A 21,309-nucleotide genomic window follows, 5' to 3' on the forward strand; every position below is an offset into this window, starting at 1 on the left:
TTTAATACTGTCATGTCTGGTCAAAGGATTGGCTCTGCGTTCAGTTAGCCAAAATCTATATCTATCCTTTCTCTTTCTCTCTCCAGATTATTTGAAACAATTTCCAAAGACAGAGATGTAGAAACTCATCTATGCAACAAGTCTTTGGGTGAGATGGGAAAAAAAAATGAATAATTGGACAACTCTGCTCACTGCATATCCTCACTATTATTATATTAGCAAAAAATGTTTTCTCATTTATTATTTGGAGGGAATTACTGGCATGAAGGTGAAGAGAATAAGCATTTATATAGTGTCTACTATGTGTCAGTCACTGTGCTGAGCACTTTCACAAATATTATTCCATTTGATCCTCACAACTCACTCATAGGTGCTCTTATTATTGCCACTACTTTTTTACAGTCAAGGCAAATGGAGGTTAGGCAGTTCACCCAGGGTCATGCAGCTGGTGTTTGAGGTTGGATTTAAACTCAGGTTTTCCTAATTTCAGACCCAGCACTCTCTATCGACCCTGCCATGAGCTAAACAATTAAATTGTTTAAGGTATTATTCCCAAGTCCCATGCTTCATTTCTGTCTTCTTTAATGAGATTTTGAATATTTATCACCTTGTGTTTACATAAGGGGGGAAAAAGGAATTGGTTTGTGCCAAACAATAACAACAACAACAACAACAACAACAACAATAAATCCTCCTGACTAAAAGAAGAGTTTTTAGGACAGAAGAACTTAGGGAATGTGGTTTGTGTATTGAAGTTTTGGTCACAATTGTCAAAACTATGAAAGTTAAGTAGAAACAGAGGGAATATCCTCAGAAAAAAAAATAACCCATGATGAAAAGTTCCTCATATTTCTTGTCAAACTTATCACTTAGCTTTTATTTTCCTAGGAAGACTACTGTCATCTTAACAGCCATAGAATGATATGAGCCCAGAATACATCTTCTTTTTTTAAGAGATAGTATTGAGGTATGCAGTGGAGCCTAGGACTCATTGCCTACTTGAAGAAACAACTCAAGTTTTGTTTTAATTTATTTTCCCCTGATGTCCTGAAGTAATACTTCCTCAACTCTTTTCCAGAAAAGGGAAACTGATTGCTTCTGTTGTTAGAGCTATTGATGAAAAAATAGAAGGAGGGAAATTTTTTGGTCAAATTCCCTTACGAAAAGAAATCCCTCCTCAATGAACAAGTTGCCCTGTGTAGAAAGCACTGGGTTTCATTTCACCAAAATGCATATGTCCCACCATTTGCAGTCATTTTCCTTTTTGCAAACAACAGAAACATTAATGGAACTGATCAACTGAAGAAGTACTTGGTAAGCATGTAACGCATTTTGGAACCTTGGTGAAACAGGTTGTCATTCAGTCTCAGAAGACAATGCTACAGAGTCAATACAGCACATTTGTACAAAGAAAAACGATTTGGCATATCTTTAGGACTAAGGATCCTAGATCCAAATCTGAGCAAATCTAATACTCTGCCATTATCCTTCTCCAGTCAGGTTTCCATAGCTGAAATGAAGACCTTTGAAGGAATTATTTGAAATATTCAGGTAAATTATGTAGTTACTGAGAATTCAATCAAGGCCCTTCTGTAATGAAAGTGTTGTATCAGATGTTAAGGAAATTTAAAAAAAAAGATGATAGAATTTTCTTTCTGACACTGACTCATGACCCTTAAATGCCTTACCAAAAACCATAAAGCTTAGAGTGAGGAAACCTCATTGCTTCCCTGAGCTTTTTTATGATGTGAGCTCAAGTACATCCCTAAAGTTCCACGGGTGGTAGGTACAGTTTCTTCATCTGAGAAATGAGATTGTACTATATGATTACTAAAGTACTGTTCCTCTTTGGAATTTTGTAACTTTATGAAAATTACTTTTGTAAACTTAGCTTGTATGTGCTTGAAATGGGAACATTTTGACCAGGCTATATAAATTGAAGAATTATTAACATTTGCTGATGAATACGTAGAGAAAATTGAGAAGAAGCAAGGTTAAATTACTTGACCAAGATGCTAAGGTCACAAGGTGCTAAGCTAAAGAGCTTAGATTTGAATCTATGTATCTAACTCCAAATTAGGTTGTTTAATGATGATATGGGATATACTGCTTTATCATTATTAATGCTTTGATACTTGAATAGAACAGTAACCTCATTGTTATGAACACACCTTCCAACAATGCAGATTATTTCCCATCCATGCCTTCTCATCCAGTGTAACTTTTACTAATGATAAATACTAAATAGGAAATCTGCCCTATATCCAACAGGGCTTGCTCTGGAGCTCTTGATTCTATTTGTATACCAGTGAAGTAAATGAGTTGTATATTGAATGGTTATCATTCATTGTCACTACATTACTGCACTAAAGTTTTATTTTGGTTTTTTTAATTTTTTTTTAAATTCTGGCAATATTTTTTTCTGACATTTTATGCTGCTTCTCCTGTCCAGTTCTTCATTAGTAATATATTGTCACTTATTCATGACTACCATGTATCTTTCCATTGCCCTTTGGGTAACACAAAACTTTCTTAGGAGACTTAAAAATTACATTCTTCATGGCTATATTTTGTCATTAATGGGAAGGAGGATAAGCATTAACACAGTACCTACTATGTCCCAGGCACTGTGCTAAGCACTTTTTAAAATATTCAAAGCATTTCCAAAGAAGAGGGGGGGAGAAATCTAACGCTGTCAGGTTTTGTCAGAGCACTGTCATTTTCTAAGAGCATGGAAGAGAGAGAGAAAGAGAGAGTAAACGAATTACAGATTCTTTGATACAATTTCCCATGTCAAAAGAGCATTTATATGAAGAAATCCTTCTATGCAAGAAGTCACTGGAGATGACGAGATGGAAAAAGGAGTAGCTGAACAACTCTGCTCACTCTACATTCCCACCGCTATTGCGTTAACAAAAGTTAACACTTTTTTTTACCTTATGCCAGTGAATTACTGGCAATCAAGGGGAAAGGAATAAGTATTTAGATAGTGCCTACTGCGTTCCAGATGTGGAACTAAGCACTTTTACAAATATTATCCTCATCAATCCTCACAACAACCCTCCAGAGTTGCTATTATTACTATCTTCATTTCACAGATGAGGAAACTGAGATAAACAGAGATTAGGTAATTTCACGTAGTTAATGAGTGTCTGGGTCTGGATTTGAACTCAGATTGTCTTGACTCTAGGCCCCATGTTATATCCAGTGTGCCACCAGCTGCCTCAATGTATAGAATGTTGGTATTTTTTTTAAAATGAGCTCTTGCTTCAGAAAAAAAAAATAAGGGTCTTTAAAAGCTATGTACAGCTTCCAAAAAGCAATCCAGGTTGTTCTTTTGTGCAATTTGTTGTCTTTTTGCACAGTCTGATAACTATTATGGTGGACCAGTTCTATGGACTATCCATCATACACATATACATATACATGTGTTTATATATACATATACACATGTATGTATACATGTGTGCACATATGTGCCTGTGTGTATACATGTGTGTATATGTGTATATGTATGTACAGGTAGGTGACCCAGTAGATAGAGCACCAGGCCTGGAACTAGTAAGATCTCAGCTCTTATCTGGTCTCAGACACAGAGAAGGAAATGGCAAGCCATTTCAGTATCTTTGCGAAGAAAACCCCAAATGGGGTTATGAAGAGTTGGACGTGGCTAAAAAAAAAGCTGAACAGCCCTCCTCTGTATGTATGCATGTATGTATGCATAAATGTATGTGTGTATGGTTATGTGTATATACACGTGTATATATGTATACATCTATCAACACATGTATGTGTATGTGTGTGCACACGTGTGTATATGTGCATATTTACCTTTCTAAGCCTCAGTTTCCTTATCTGCCAAATAAGATGGTAGGCCTAGATTTTATCTAAGTACCTCTCTACTATAAAAAGTATGATTACAGAATAGCCATTAATAAAATCATACAAAACTGAAAGACAGAATTCGTACACATGAAAACATGCTGTACCTGGCTAACCTGAAATGACTTCATAAACATGGACTCTGAGATGGTGACCTTTACACTACAAAGACCATTTTAGGGGGGAAGTCAAAGAGTATTGCCCTGGTGAATAAAATTTGCTGAAGACGGTCCTAATCTAAGCCTTTTTAACATCTGTAACCCATAAACTAAAGAATTTTCATGGTTTCTATAAAATTTTGCAAGACTGAATACTTCTGAAAATGTAGAAAGAAGGAATTCACTGACTTTACCACATGTTTGTACTAATATTTTCAGTGAGGAAATAGATACATAACTATGCTTATGCGTTACCATTGTATTTTTTATCACTGTGTGATATTTTATAAACCTGTTGCTATAAAATCTAAGAGAAAGTGACATATCCTACAAAAAAGAACCTTGTCAATATCAGTGCAGACATATGACTAAAAAATACAGCAAATATCTAAATCTTACGAGTCCATTCTCTACAAAGTTCAGCAGAACACTATTAATGGGAAGTGCAACCCATAGTATTTGATATATTTATCTCTTGTGTGCTCTTGTTTGATTTATAATGGTGTGAGTACGAGTTAAATTCCTAGGGCATGGTACACTCAGAGGAACATATATCTCCTAAGAATCATGGAGTTTTAGAATAGAAAATAATTTTAAAGATAATCAAATCCAGGTCATTCTCTTTGCTGAAATGGAAACTGAGGCACTGCAAGGTTAAATAACTTGCCCAAAGTTACACTGAGAGTTAATGATAAGCTGAAAACTAGAGTTTTGGACTTTTGATAAGGAGCTTTTTATACTTCACCATTCTCAGAGGTCAGTCTGAAAGGCTGCTTCACTCCAGCCTTTCATTACGTTCCCACTAGCAATCCTTTCAGGTTCAACTCAAGGGGAATTATTATATCACACTTTGAAGTTTCATTTAAGGCCACCCATGTTTACAAGCTATAGAATATGTGCACTAATAATGCAAGTATTCCCTTTAAATACATTTTTTCTCCATTGTTTCATGATAGAGGCAAGACAACATGATGTAGAGGATAGAAAGCCAGCTTCATATCCAGTAAGACCTAAGTTAAGTCCCATCTTTGATATATCCTGGGTCTATGTCCCTGGGCAAGACATTTAACCCCTCAATGCTCTCAGCAAACCTTAAATACCGTAAGTGGCAGAGATTTTGCCAATTTGCACTGATGGAGTTTTCTCACCCAGGAGTTCTCCAAAGCAACAAAATTATAGGTCTAGTCCATATTATTCACCTTCATGATATAGAGAAAAATGATCTGCCCCTCTATTGAAATATTAGGCAAATATTAAGTAAGAATTTTTTTCACTATGTTTTACACTATGAAAGCTATTTGTCATTCACTTTGGTGAATCGACAAATTTTTGTTTTATTAATTCACAGATATCCAGATGGAAGAAATGAGAACCTCTTATTTGGGGGGATATGCAAGTGAGAATCCAGTGTTACCTAAAAAATGCCACTTAGGATTGGTTAATATAATGGACAAAACTTTCTTGAAAATGAAAAGGTAGGGGCAGCTAGGTGGCGCAGTGGATAGAGCACCGGCACTGAAGTCAGGAGGACCTGAGTTCAAATCTGGCCTCAGACCAAACACTTGACACGTACTAGCTGTGTGACCTTGGGCAAGTCACTTAACCCCAATTGCCTTACCAAAAAAAAAAAAAAAGAAAATGAAAAGGTAGAGTTTTAAAACCTTCTCTCAAAACAAAATTAAATGGGGCAGCTAGGTGGCGCAGTGGATAACGCACCGGCCCTGAATTCAGGAGGATCTGAGTTCAGATCTGACCTCAGACACATAACACTTATTAGCTGTGTGACCCTGGGCAAGTCACTTAACCCCATTGCCTAGCCAAAAACAAGCATATAGTCCCTTCTTAGGTTTTCCTCATAGAACATTTGTTGATAAAACCTTCTGGTACCATTTTCAGGTGATGATGAAACATTATTTTAAGCAAAAAATTAGACTTCATTTAAAAAACTTTATTCCCCGTCTGCAATGTTTTCCCCACTCCTATTCAAATCTAGCCCATTATTCTATGCTCACTTAAAGTTGCACCTTCTCCATGGATCCTTCACTGACTACCCCTAGCCAAATGGACACCTCCTTTCTTAGAGCTGCCACAGAGATAACCATTTGACTTATGTAATTTTGTTCCTTACTACATACATTCATGAGGGGGAAAAATCAGATTTTCAAAGCTAAAAAATTAACTTGGAGAACACTTAGTCCAAGATCTTCATTTTATCAAAGGTGAAAGAGAAACACAGTGGTAAGTGATATTCCTACTGTCACACACCTAGTATGCGGCCAACTTGGACTAGAACCTAGGTCGCTTGATTTTCAATTCAATTAACTTTCCAGCAAAACAAACTACAAATATTTAGACCCAAGGTCCCTAGGTCTATTTTAAATGCAAGAGGATGAACTGTATAACCTTACATTTCTTTCAAATAAACTTTTTTTAATTTAATAAAATCTATTATCTCTCCCTCCTACCCTACAATTGAAAAAAAAACAAACTCCTATAAAAGTATGTAGGTGAGCAGAACAAAACAGCAACAAAAACCTATATTAGTCATGTCCAAAGAGGGCTGCTAGGTGATGCAGCGGACAGAGTGCCAGGACTGGAATCAGGTAGATTTGTATTTCTGAGTTCAAATCTGGCCTCAGACACTAGCTGTGTGACCCTGGGCAAGACACTTAACCCTGTTTGCCTCAGTTCTTCATCTGTAAAATGAGCTGGAGAAGGAAATGACAAAGCACTTCAGTACCTTGCCAAGAATACCCCAAATGGGGTCACGAAGAATTGGACGGGACTGAAATGACTGAACACACACACATACATACTATGTATGTAAGTATGTATATATGTGTGTATATATGCATGCATGTGTATGTAGGTATATGTATGTATATATGTATATACACACACTGTATATATTTATATATCTTTATATTATAAGTTCTTTATAATCATTTTTAGTCACTGTGTTAATCAGAGTTCTTAAGTCTTTTAAATCTATTATGTATTTACAATGCTTATTATTATATAAATTATTCTGATTCTGCTCACTTTACTATCATATGTCTTCCCCAAATTCTCTTAAAGCATCCATTTCATCATTTCCTATAGCACAATAGCATCCCATTATATTCATATGCCATAATTTGATCAGACATTCTCCAATTGATGGTCATTCCTTTCTTCTTCGAGTCTTATGGTTCCACCATTGATTACCGGACACTTGAAAAACAGCAAAAGTTCACAATTACCTAGCACACTAACATTCACAGAGCACTTTCTTCACAATGACTTTGTGAAATGGGTGGATAAATTTTAAACCTGAGGCTTAGGAATATTGAATGATATTCTCAGGGTCAAATATCAGGTAAGCTAGGATAAGCCCAAGACTTTTGTTTTTAAATCTGCTACTCTAAAGCAAAGGGCCTCCTAACTGCACCTCCTCATTGTGGTCTGTTATTTAAGGACTAAGGTCATATCATAAGGTTATATTTCTGCCCTCAAACATTCTTCTCCATTTAGGAACCTGGTAACAGAAAAGGGAGAAGTGCCTAAAAAGAATGAATACCAATAGGGTTTGAGATGGAAAGGTAATTTGAAGGCACAGTTTAGAAGAGGATGTAGGTTACTACAAACTTCCATCATAAGTAGTTGATTCAGAAGGAGTGACATTATATTCTAATAACTGTCATGAAAATCTCCCAACTTGTGGGTTATACTGTAATAACATGATTAAGTGTATTGTGGCTGTCTGTTGCTATAGCCACTGGGACTATTAAAGGCAGCTTAATGTGCTGTGGATTTTTCATTACCATTTGTGAAATCAAGAGAGATTACTTCTTTCAGTTCTAAAGACATTACAAAAAAGCATTAGAAATGCACAAGCAATGTGGTAATGGTGTTTAAGGGAACATTAAGTCTACTGGCTAGACCACCGCTTACATGAGATAATGTTTGATGTTCTTCTTAAGAAAATAAGAATCCATCCAAAATAAGGATTAATTGAAGATATAAAAAGTAAAGCTTCTACAAAATAAAATTGTCTAATTCAATTCTACAGAGTCCTCCACAGAAAATCATAACCTTTTATAATAATTCTAAGACATTGGCACATGGCATCAGTCCCAAAGCACTGTCTTCCTTTAAAAAAAAAAAGTCACTTTATTATTTGAGGTAGATTTTAATCTTATATTCATTTTTCCCCCCAACAGTCAGTATTTTCCCTAGGTAAAACAGACTTCTTCAAATTTCTTCCTGGAAAGTGGAGCCCAAGAGCTTCATTGTCCTTTGTTTGACCACCTGCCCACAGGTTACAGCCTTATCAATGAGCTCCCCTCTCCTGGGGATCCAGCTGAACTCACAAAGGGGAAGTATGCCCGCCCCTATTTATATACTACCCAGCTGTACTTCATTTTCCTGTTCCAATGGACATTTTTTTTAAAGTCATCATCACAATGATCTCTCCAATTTACTTAGGGTTTGTACTTCATCTCTTCCAGTTTTTAGTTTCTAGAAATCGAGTAGAACTTTTTAAAACATGGTATTTTATTACATGAATTCAAATATAATGAGCCCAATAATATCTCTGAGTCTTAAAAGGCTGATACAACATGGTTAGTCTATGGCATCTCTATGAGATAGTTTTTAGTCTGAGCTGTAAACACCACAATTAAACAGGGTTGTACAATATTTGAAAAAGACTGTGCCAACTGCTATTTTTTGACTCTAGTATAAAAAGGAGGAAGCATGGCATAGTGGATAGGATGAGCAGACCTCCATCAGGAAGACCTAGACTGAATTCCTGCCTCTGAAATAAACTAGTTATGTGACTCTCTAGGTCAGTCATTCAATGTTCCCCATCCCAGTGCTGCTACCACCCCCCAGACAACTCTGTAAAGTTGCAAGTTTCTATCTGCACTGGTAGAAGGATACATCCTAATAGGAGTTCCCTAAACCAGTGAAATCATGGGTCTGATTAAAACAAAAACAAAAACAAAAACAAAATTAAAAGAAAAAGATCATGAAGACTCTCTGACTCTCTCTCTACACACACACACATACACACACACACACACACACACACACAGCAGTATATAAGTCAACACATTTGACTCAAAAGCATGGACGAAGGCTAAAACTTTATATGGAGGCAATAGGAAAAGTAAAAATTAATCTGAACATTAACCAATCTGGAAATACGAACAGTTCTGTTCCCTGGAAAAGACATCAACCTATCCTTGAAGGAAACTTGAGTTGCCAGTAAGTAAGGAGGAATGAGTATTGAAGAAGTGTATGATTTTGCCCAACTCACTTCCCTACCACAAGGAATTTTGAATGCATGCACACATACATACACTCGAACACATGCATACATGTGTGTGTGTTTTTATCTCAATCTTCAAGTTCATTAGCATAGAGAACTTAAGGCATAAAAACTCCATGAATGAAGACCAGCAAGTCCTCTACATTTTATGGTCTTAAGAGTTGCGAAAAACACTAAGACATTGCTATTAGTCAATGGTTACAGATTATAACATATCTTCCTGACTTCAATTCACTATGGCATTCTATATCTCTCTCATATTTATACTCTTTCTCTCTCTCCCCTCTGCCCCCCTTTCTCCATGCCTCTCTCCCTCTGTCCCTCACTCCTTCTCTGTATTTCTTTCCCTGTATCTCTGTCTCCATGCAGCTCTATCTCATTCTCCTTTCTTCTTATAATATATAAACATATAGTATGTTTGCATACATACAAAGAGAGAAGAGGATGCATATATATATTTGTATGTGAACATAAATGTGAATACATATGTGTATATGTACACATATATGTGAGGATGCGTATATGTGTGTGTGTGTATATATATAATTTTATAAGATCTTATAACCACACCCACATATGCCAATCAAACATTGCTTATTGGATAGAGAGAACTAGTCTCAGAGGTGAGAAGATCTGGACTCAATTCCTGTTTCTGTCCTAACCTGCCTGTGTGCCCCTGGAACCATGCTCTTAAACCTCTTAGTGCCTCAAGCAACTCTCCAATTTTAAGTAAAGAAAATGATGATCTGCACTTGTTCCTGATAAAGAGGACCCTAAACCTAAACACAGATGTGTGCCTGTGTCTGTGTGTCTGCCATTAAATCTCGCTCCAGTGTCAAAAGATCACAGACTTTCAAAGTTCCTCCTGGAAACAGACATGATGTTTCATAACCAGACACTGACTCAACTTATTTGGAGGGGCTGATCATCACCAGAAGCTTTGCCACAGGATGGGAAGTGATTTGTGCCATATAGCTATTTGTGAACGCAATATACTTAGGCATATCAGGGTTGTAAAGGGATGATATCACATGTCCTCAAACTATATATACCTATGCCTATATAGACAGCTAGATGAGGCTCTGGATAGAGAGCTGGGCCTCAACTCAGGAAGTCCTGAGTTCAAATCTGGCCTCAGATTCTGACTAACTGTGTGACTCTGGGCAAATCACTTAACTGCCATTTGCCTCTGTTTCTTCATCTGTAAAATCTCCCAGGGTTGTTGTGAGAATCAAATAAGATAATAATTGTAAACTGCTTGGCATAGTGCCTGGCATGTGTCATTGTTCAGTCATTTTTCAGGCATGTCCCACTCTTTGTGAACCCATTTGGGCTTTTCTTGGCAAAGATACTGAAATGGTTTGCCACTTCCTTCTGCAGCTCATTTTATAGATGAGGAAACTGAGGTAAATAGGGTTAAATGACTTGCCCAGGGTTACACAGCTAGTGTGCGTCCAAGGCCAGATTTGAACTCAGGGAGATGAGTTTTCCTGACTCCAAGCCCAACACTATGCACTATGGCACCACCCAGCTGCCTTGGCACATAGTAAGCACTATATAATTGTTAGCTGTGATTATTGATTTTTATTATTATTATTATGAAACACACATATACATACATGAATGTGCATGTACATATGTTCAGTTTTTGTATACATATTAACATGTAGACTGATGCTATCAAATAAGTAATAAAATAAAAAATTCCAAATGCATTGGCAACTCTCACTGAGGATGTTCAGTGAAAGTGGAATTCCCTAGATGTAGTCAGGTCCTTTCAATTCTATTATTTTCAAATGATATTGTGTGAACTACTTCATGTTTCAAAACATAACAAGACAATGCAGGAAAAACAACAACCACCACCCCTAACTGAACGCCAAATCCTAAGGTCCAGATTATGAAATGATAAAGTTGGTTGGTCAGTTTATTAAGTTAATACATCATTATTTGTGATGGGAATTTCATAGAGACAACATCCTTCTAAAAGAAAGTGAGTTTCACCAAAGACTAAATAAGAGGAATAGTCCAGGCAACTTTGCATTTGAGAAAGCAGTGCTTTCAAGAAGTCCAAGCTGTTCCAATGTGTAAAAACACATTGGTTAACCAAAAAACATTTTTCCCAGTGATTCTGTGTGGTTGAAAATATTGCGACATCAAAATTTCTAAAGTTGCAACTGACCCAAAAAGAGTTGGAGAGACTACACGTTACACACAAGTAAACTGCCTCATATTTCTGACAGTCGTCAACACACAAGAGGTAGCATCAAGAATATCATCAACCGAAGATGCAGAAAAGGTTAGCTACCCATTATCAAGGGCACTGGAAAATGGAGAGAAAGCCTAAACTCTATAACAAAGGTACCATAAGGCATGGAAGCCTAGAATGAAGCCTCTGTCACTCTAGGTAGATTTTCTATGCTTGAATGCATGGAAAAACATGAGCAAGAATCACCTGGGATATGTTGTCATCTGAACCAAATGAGGGAACACCATATATAATTGAGTTTACAAAGTCAACAAAGCACCAGAGTTGGCAATATCTATGTATTAACATAGGTATGTATATTAATGTATATATATTTGTGTATGTATGCATGCATTACCATACACATTTTTTAAAGATATACTGTTTAAAAAATGGGCTGAAACATGCTAAAGGTTCCTGAAGTCAAAGGATTCCCTCCATAATCCTTCACTGACAATAATCTAGTTGGGCAGTTTCAGCTCCTACTTCTGGAGGCCCAATCTGGAGCTATTTTTAAGACAGCTGATCTCAGACTTTCCCTAGTCTGGTAAATATCTGTCAGGCCAAAGTAATTCTGGTCATGTGTGGGGTTGAGAATCCACTTTGAGATGAGAGGGGAGAGTTCTGGGATATAGTTTGTCTTCCAATTAGCTTTTAATATACTCTTGTTGCACCCCTATGAATTTGCCATGTAATTTTATTAATATGTCAATGTAGGTTGCCTTTATTGAGGCCTCACATAATAAGTATGTGAATATATAAATATGGTTTGGTTGATTCAGGACACTGTTTATGGATTAAAGAGTTTGTATAAGAATATTGGATCACCTCTTTGTTAAATATATATATATATGTACATATATGAATAAAAGTTTACTAATCACAATAATAAGAAAAATTATAATTAAACTTGGTATGTTTGTGAGTTTCTCAACCCTTATCACCCTATATTACCATGGTTCAACTTCCTAAGTTGGGCCAAGAATGCCATTCATTTGTAGACCACTAATTAAGTGGAGAATCGGATTCAGAGAAATTAGATAAAAGAACATCATTGTAACAAACCAAAAGGACATACTCACAGATTAGCTCTCTAGGCACAAGCAGCCTGTTCTATTCCAAGATTCAGCTTGAATGTGCTTCATAGGAAAGCACTGCACTAGGATAAAGGCCTGCAAAAATTAAAAAAAAAATCAAAGAACATAATAAATGAGAAAGGGCTATGATGCTGGAACGAAATGAAAAACAGAAAAGTTTATTTCTTCTGACGTGCAAAAATGTTGAGGCAATATGCATATCTGGAATTGTTGATTGCTCTTACTCATCTTCTCTGGAATCGTCATTCTCTGCTTAGCCTGTGTCCTTTCTGTTTCGGATATTTAAATGGCTTTAGTGAAGGGTGCCAGTGGATTTAGTTGTAGGATTTGACACCAGCACTAAGGTCATCACTGGCTTCTTGTGACTTGAGCCTTGGCTCACCTCCTTCCTTGGACACATCCTTGTGCTCTAGGTGAGATCCCATGAGAGTACAGAAGACCTGAGGTGCAAATATTGAAGGTTGGATTTATGCTAAAGCACCAGTACTGGAATGTCAAAATATTAAATTAATTCACTTTTTAAATGTTTTTTTTTACTTTCCTTTTATTCTTATTATCTGTTTTTATCTCTTGATCACATTACTTTTACCTGAAACAAACATAAAGCTCTTTCCTTACCTTATTTACATTTATTTAATAATTTCATAATTTAAATTATTGCAGCTGTCTCCTAAATGGTTCCCCTCACCTCAAATCTCTCCCACTCCAGTCCAGCCTACATCTGCTGCCAGAATAATTTCCCTAAAGCACAGATCTAACCATGTGAGTTCCCTACTCAATCAATTCCAATAGTTGCTATGCTTCTAGGATAAAACATAAACTCTTCTGTTGAGCTTTGAAAGCCCTTTACAACTGGCCCACATCCTATCTTTCCAGTTTCATTGGGCATCACATCGTCTTCTGCACTCTGTAATCCAGCCCTTCTCTTAGCTCCTCACATAGGACACTATCTGTTATCTGCATGCATTTGCACTATCCCCTCCCTACTCCATGCCTGAAATTCCTTCCCTTTTCACTTTTGTCTCAGAGAATCCTTCTCTTCCTTCTAAACTTAGCTCAAATTTCACCCTGTGCTTGAAGTTGTACCTGATTCCCCCTAAATATTAGTGCACTCTTTCCTTAACTATTTTGTGTTTAATTAATATATGTAAATATGTGTGCATGTATATATGTGTATGTTTACATTTATTTTCCTTTTAATATATGCAGACCTATAGATACATTTAATATGTACATATATGTATGTGTAAATATACACAGTGTGTGTGTGTGTGTGTGTGTGTGTGTGTGAGTGTGTGTGTGTGCGTGCGTGTGTGTATCCAGGTACTAGGCACTGGGACAGGAAGAACAGATCCAACTTTGAAAGGAGTTTACATTCTAATGGAGAGGCAACAGGAACATATACACACATGCACATAAACACACATTTATTTAACTGTATTGTATATATTTACATTTATTTTCTTTTTTCTGAGTATAGAATATATAAAGAGAATAAAATACAATATAAATAAGTAAATATATGTATGTATATATGTGTGTATATGTATATATACATACACACACACACACGTGTACACACACATACAATGCCTGGCACATAGTAGACGTTAAATAAGTGTGAGATATGATATACATGCATACATATTTTATATTCATATGCCCCTGTTGCCTCCCCATTAGAATGTAAACTCCTTTCAAAGATTTTTTCATTACTCCTACTTCTAATATCAGTGCCTATTATAGTGCCTGGTACATAATTGATGTTTAATACTTGCTTGTCAGTAGATAACAAATTTCTCATTTTTATTCATATATCTGTAAACCATAGTGTAGAGAATACTTGCATCTGAGTTAGAAGACCTGCATTCAGAGCCCATCTCCACTTACTGGCATGTTGAGGAAATGATTTAATCCCACTGAGCCTCAGTTTCTTCATCTATAAAATGGTACGAATATTACTATTTACCTCCTAGAACTATCATTAGGATGAAATGAAGAAACATGTATGTTATAAAACACTATCTATGCATATTATGGTGATGATCTTAAGATCCATTTAGAACTAGAAGGGATGTCAGAGAGCATCTACATCAACCCCTTTACCTCCCAGATGAGTAAACTGAGGTCTAGAAAGATTAAGTGACTGGCCCTGGATGACACAAGTCTAATACAGAATCTGTATCCAAATTCTCTGAGCCCAGAGCCAGTTCCCTTTCCACATGATCATGACAATTATATATTCCAACTACAAAAAGATTTCTCATATTTGTTTTGGTCTTCTAAAGTCACCAAGATGTCCCTCTTAATAATTACTACATGTACAAAAGCCAGTGCCTATAGCTTTCTGATAATTCTTTGGGAAATTTTCTGATAGACACTACCCGGGAAACCTCTCCTTTATTGAAGAAAACAGCTAGCTTTGTAGTTACTTTAATGGAAAACCAATAGCACAAACATAAGCTTTATTGCATGATTCTGGGAAAGTTTACAGGCTCAAACATGTTATCTAAAAGGTTAAAGTAAAAATCAACATAAAGGAAGAACAAGAAAGCAAGAAACTGGGTTTCTCAAGCTCTTAAGACCTAATTAAATGTCTAATCTCTTATCCAATTATGGTTGTAGTTCAATCTTGTCTAACCCTTTGTGGCCTTACAAGGGGTTATCTTGTCAAAGATACCAGAATGGTTTGCCATTTCCTTCTCCAATGGATTAAGGTAAAAAGAGGTTAAGTGACTTGCCCAGGGACAAGTGAGTATGTGTCTAGGATCACATTTGAACTCAGGGTTTCCTGACTCCAGGACCAGCACTCTATCTATCCACCTAGCTGCCTCCAATTATGACTGAGAAAAAATGATAATGATTTTTTTCAATCTTTTGCTTCTAGTATGCAATAATATAGACTTCACAGAGGAGCAACAGAATTATTCGCCATAGTTTCAAAACCCGATGGTGACATGAAGTTCTATTCCTGAAATGTACAATAATTCCCTTATAAGTTAAAATCTAAGATTTCTAGTTAAAAGCCTAACTTCACAAGCATTTTTCAGTCTTTTAATGATGTTCCCTACCTCACAAGTGAATGATTATAAAGACATTTAGATAAAACTCTACTTATACATAGGTATTTTTGAAATATGCTAAATGATTATGTTCAAAAAAAGTATGATTAATGACATAAATGCCCTGTTTAATTACTGAGAGAAAAAAAGACAAAGAAAATACTACATTTATTAACAGAAATAAGCATATAAGTTCATTGATAAAGTTTAATTTATATCAATACTCCAAGACAAAGATGTATTTTATTTTCAGTAACCATATCAATATTGAAAGGAATATTTAAAATTCATCATCATACTGTTTCTCAGGTGGGATAGAAAATAATTATGCTGCTTATGAGCAGAGATTCTTGCCTTTAACCTAGCAACATTAACAAATCATGTCTGTGAATTCTCAGAGCTATTTGGGCTTTGGGAATAACTAATTTCTTTTAACAAAATATTCAATAAAATCTCATCTATGATTAGGCATTTTGTGGCAGTTGTGAGCTTAGTAATAAAGCTAAAAATAACTTAATACATACTCACAACCTTATATTTTTAAATACTTGCCCCTATTTTCCTTTCCTCAGATTCAATGTGTTTGTTTTGGAAGCAAACTGCCAACACTTGACTGAGCTGCACTTAAAATGAGTGACTAATGGTCTAGAAAAACAAACAAGAAAGTATACCTTGTCAGATGAATAAGTGGTCAGATTCTACCCTAGGCCTGTTTCATCTGGACCAGGGAAACATGGGGCATGTGATACACTTATGGCAACCAGGAATAGCTTTCCTAGTGCTATTTAAATGACAGACATGTGGCCTAACGTACCTTTAGATATCCGCTAACAAAACCATTATTTCAACTGTACACAGAAACTAAAGTTGTCTCTACAAGTCACGAGAAACAAAGGCTTGTTAGCCAGAACTACCACATGAGTGCCTACTTTGGTGATCACATGGAGAAAAGAATTTGTATGACCAATTTCAGCAGCTCTATCCTATAAAATACAAAGGAAAAAGAAATACTGGCAATTTCAACCCAGTAAAACCCAATGTGCGAATAACCAGTCACCTATTGGTAAGAAAGATAAATTTGTACTCTCAGCAACTCTAAGCAAATGCAATAAAGTTATACGAGATGCATATTTCAGCTGAAGAAATGCCTTTTTAAAAAGCAGACTGTGAAAAGCACCTTGGAATAAAAATAGAGTAATAAAACACCCAAGCAAATTGTGACTTCACTTGTTGGGTTAAGAACTGACACATATCCCATAAAAAATTGGTAAGATGTGGTTCATTTCTGAAAGTAAGGAAGGTGTTACTAGGATTCAGTAAGGCAAGAGTTTAAAGGAAATGACCAGTTATTGAAAGTTAATGGAATTGAGATGACAAATAAAGAAATTTGTTTGGCATGACTACACACATTTGTAATAAGTATCATTTTTCTTGCTTTCTCATTGGGTAGGGGAGAAAGAAGGGATAGGGAGAAAATTCGAAACTGAAAGAAAGAATAAAAAATCTCTGTACTTTAAAATATTTTTGAAAAAAGATAAAAATTTTAAGGATAAGAAAGAAATAACAAAAGAAAATTAATGTAATCAAATCATTGTAGTAACTTTTTTGTAACTCTTTGGCTAGGCAAGCAGCCAAAGCATCCTGTACAAAAGTAATGAGATACTTCTGCTAAGGTGTCTTAGTCTCATCTTTCCTTTTCTTCCATGATGGGGAATACATGTGACCTATGGCACAAAACCTGCTCTTGCTTCAGTCTTTACAGGAAAAGAGTTTCTGCTTAATTTCCACTCAAGTAAGGGAAACTGCATTCTCTGATCCTACAACTGACTCATTTTCACATCAAGGTTAAAGTGGAAGAATTTGGATTTTCACTAAATAAATAGGAAAATACCTGCAAGTCCTTCCTAGCTTCTTCTATGAATGGAAATCTATTGGAAAACCTCACTTTTAGTAAAACTTTAAAAATATGAAGAAATAATAATTCACTGGTCTAAAAACTGTTTCCAGGGATTAGGTCAAGGACAAAAGACCTTTTCCTGGGGAAACAGATTAAGGGTGTAAGCAAAACTTGGACCAGACAATATAGCAATTCCTGCCTTGTTTCAGATCATCACCTTCCACCCTGAAGTGCTTTAGGTTATAAACTGTTTCGAAGAACAGTCTCTCATCTTCTCTAACTCCTAAAGAAAGTGTTGTGATCCACCCTTCTTCATTCAGAGAGGATTATACTGATCACAGGAAAGAGGTCTCAATATATTTTCTCCAGGAGAACACTTGAGGGGAGTAGTAAAAGAAGGAACTACATAGTGACTATTATTTTGGTATGTTAACCCCAAAACCATATTTTAATATACAAAATTCTTGTTCAAGCATCTTATAATGTTACTTCAAATCCTCTTGGAGGGACAGTCATGTTGAAATGCATGGGCAAACTATACTAGTTTGAATATCTCTCTCTTCAAGTCAAAAATGGCTTAGATATTAGATTCATTTTAAATACAATTATTTTCATAGACCTGCCACATAGCATTAATATTTTTTTCTTTGACATATCCATAGAAGAAGAACACGGGAATCATGTGAAGGCATGTAATGTAGTTCTGTTCAATCCACATGTAATAACGTGTAAATATACTTTATAGAGCTGACGCTGAGCCCTGGATACCTCTGATGAAAAATGTGACTCAACAATGAAATGACTTGGAGCTTTGAAAGCATGACACAGCAAAACCTGGGTGGTATCTTGGTCTTCCCATACCCCATGGCAGTACCTGGGGGATGGGGAGCCTGAAAAGGAGACACAGATTCTCGCTCAGTCTTTTCCTTCAGTTCTCATACACTGCCATGTTTCTAGTCACCCCAGTTCCTAGCCTCAGTGTCTTTCTCGACTCTCACTCCCCATACCTCATCAATTTCCAAGTCTGAACAACTATACCTTTACAGCATCACTCATCTTTGTTCTCTTATTTCCCCTCACATGACAATCCTGATTCAGACCCACACAACTTTTCACCTAGACTTTTTTTTTATTTTTAATTTATGAAATTAAACAAGCATTTCCATACCACTACTTGTTCAGCCATTCCCCAATTGATGAGCATCCTCACAATTTCTACCTTTTTGCCATCACAAATACAGATGCTGTAAATATTTTAGAACATATGTTGCCTAGACTATTGTATTATCTCCCAGTTGGTCTCCCTGACCTAAGTCTCTCTGCTCTCAAACCCATTCTCCATGGAAGTTGTCAAATTGATATTCTTAAAACACAAGCCTAACCATATCACTTCTCTTCTTAGGAAGCTTTAGTGACTCCTTAATGTCATTAGAATAAAAAGACAAACTCTCCTGGTTGACCCTCAAAGTCTTTCATGATATGGCCTCAACTTATCATTTCAGATAAATTTCATTCACTTTATAACTTTTTACACATTCTAAGTTTCAGCTAAATGAGCCCACTTGCTATGCTCTATACCCAACATTCTGCCTTCAGTCACCACATCCTTGCATAGGCTGTACACCATTCCAGAGATATATCCCTTCCTTATCTCTGCTTCTTGGAACTTCTAACTCCTTTTACAACTCATCTCAAGTTGTTGTTCAGTTGTTTTTCAGTCATGCCTGACTCTTCATGATCCCATTTGGGGCTTTCTTGGCAGATACTAGAATGGTTTGCCATTTCCTTTTTCAACTCATTTTACAGATAAAACAGGCAAACAAGGTTAAGTGACTTGCCCAGGGTCATACAACTAGTAAGTGTCTGAGTTCATATTTGACTCAAAAGAAGAATCTTCCTGACTCCAGACCTTATTCTTTCTATAGCACCATGCACCACCTCTTAAAAGAGACCTTTTCTATTTTCATCCTTCTCTAGTCCCACCCTATCATTTTATGGATAAGGAAACTGAGACCTGGAGAGCTTAAGGACTTGCCCAGGGTCACAAACCTAGTAAGTCCCCAAAGTAGGGTTTGAAGCCAGGACCTCCTGACTTAAGTTTCTTGATCTCAGGAGCATAGGATTTAGAGCTAGTACTATAGGTCATCCAGCCCAAGCTCCTCATTTTATAGATGACAAGCCCAGAAAGTGTTAAGTGACTTTCCCAGGGTTATAAGGCTTACAACTGAGACATAGTTTGAAGCCAGATCTTCCTAACTACTACTCCAGTTCACAATCTACTTCAGTATTTCTCCTGCCAAAAAAAATGTTTGTTTCTATTTAAATCACTTTAGTTTTTCTATCTTATTTATATTTTGCATTTCCTTCTCCATGTACATGTTATCTCCCCCATTAGTTCCTTGGGGGTTGAGGAGTGGAAACATTTTGTTTATACATTCTCCTCACCCAGCACAGTTGCTTATATCAGGCATCTAATGAACACTTGATGAATTCATTTTACAAACAAGGAAACCAAGGCCTAAAGAGGCAGGGACTTGCCCTAGATCAGATCATGAATGTGTTCCCTGTATTTTCATCTTAAAGCACATGTACATTTATCTGCAGACTTATAGAGCACAAAGGGATTATAAATACATAAATTTCCATTCATCCATTCAATACTGAGTTTAATACATTCTACTCATATATGATACTGTAATTAGGACTAGACAAAGAACTATGAAGATATTTTTTGCTATTTAAGATGACCTTATCAGCAAAGGCCTGACCAAAAAAAAAAAGATAATTAAATCAAACCAGTAAATGGTTATAGGTGCAGGAACTGTACTTTCTTTGCTATAGGGGACTCCTAAGTGAGCCAACTCCCTCTACCAATACAGGTTGGCACCTTCTCTGCAGTATGTGTTCTTAGAGAGTTCCCCAGAGCACTGAGGTTAAATAGTATCTCAGAGAGGGTCAATGTGTGTGACAGAGGCAGGATTCAAATCCACATCCTTCTGGCTTCAAGGCCAGCTTTTTATCTGCTATCTCAGTGGTGTCAAATTCAGTTAGAAAGAGGAACCACTAAATCATGTATGAGGATCCCTGTGGGGATGCATATTGACTTAGAAAATAACATATTGTGGGGCAGCTAGGTGGTACAGTGGACAGAGCTCCAGCCTTGGAGTCAGGAGGACCTGAGTTCAAATTTGAACTCAGACACTTGACCCTTACTAGCTTTGTGACCCTGGGCAAGTCATTTAATCCTGTTTGCTTCACCGAGAAAGAAAAAGAGAGATAGAAAGAAAGAAAGAAAGAAAGAAAGAAAGAAAGAAAGAAAGAAAGAAAGAAAGAAAGAAAGAAAGAAAGAAAGAAAGAAAGGAAAGAAAGGAAGGAAGGAAGGGAGAAAGAGAGAAAGAGAGAAAGAGAGAAAGAGAGAAAGAGAGAAAGAGAGAAAGAAAGGAAGGAAGGAAGGAAGGAAGGAAGGAAGGAAGGAAGAAAGAAAGAAAGGAAGGAAGGAAGGAAGGAAGGAAGGAAGGAAGGAAGGAAGGAAGACAGGAAGACAGAAAGGAAGAAAGGAAGAAAGGAAGAAAGAAAGAAAGAAAGAAAAAGAAAGGAAGAAAGGAAGAAAGAAAGAAAGAAAGAAAGAAAGAAAGAAAGAAAGAAAGAAAG

The 21,309-nt window shown here is 36.4% G+C and overlaps 1 protein-coding gene across 7 annotated transcripts in view; it reads right to left on the reverse strand.

Moving 5' to 3' along the window:
• Nucleotides 1–21,309, reverse strand: part of SLC16A7 (solute carrier family 16 member 7) — a 214,005-nt gene that overhangs the window by 135,995 nt on the left and 56,701 nt on the right. For all 7 annotated transcript variants that reach the window (XM_027854958.1, XM_027854955.1, XM_027854957.1 and 4 more), the window contains one exon: nt 12,685–12,774. The gene's annotated coding sequence lies outside the window, so the exon portion shown is untranslated. The remainder of the gene's footprint in view (nt 1–12,684; nt 12,775–21,309) is intronic.

Source organism: Vombatus ursinus, unplaced genomic scaffold (assembly GCF_900497805.2).
Source record: "Vombatus ursinus unplaced genomic scaffold, bare-nosed wombat genome assembly UNPS02010769.1, whole genome shotgun sequence".
NCBI lineage: Eukaryota > Metazoa > Chordata > Mammalia > Diprotodontia > Vombatidae > Vombatus > Vombatus ursinus.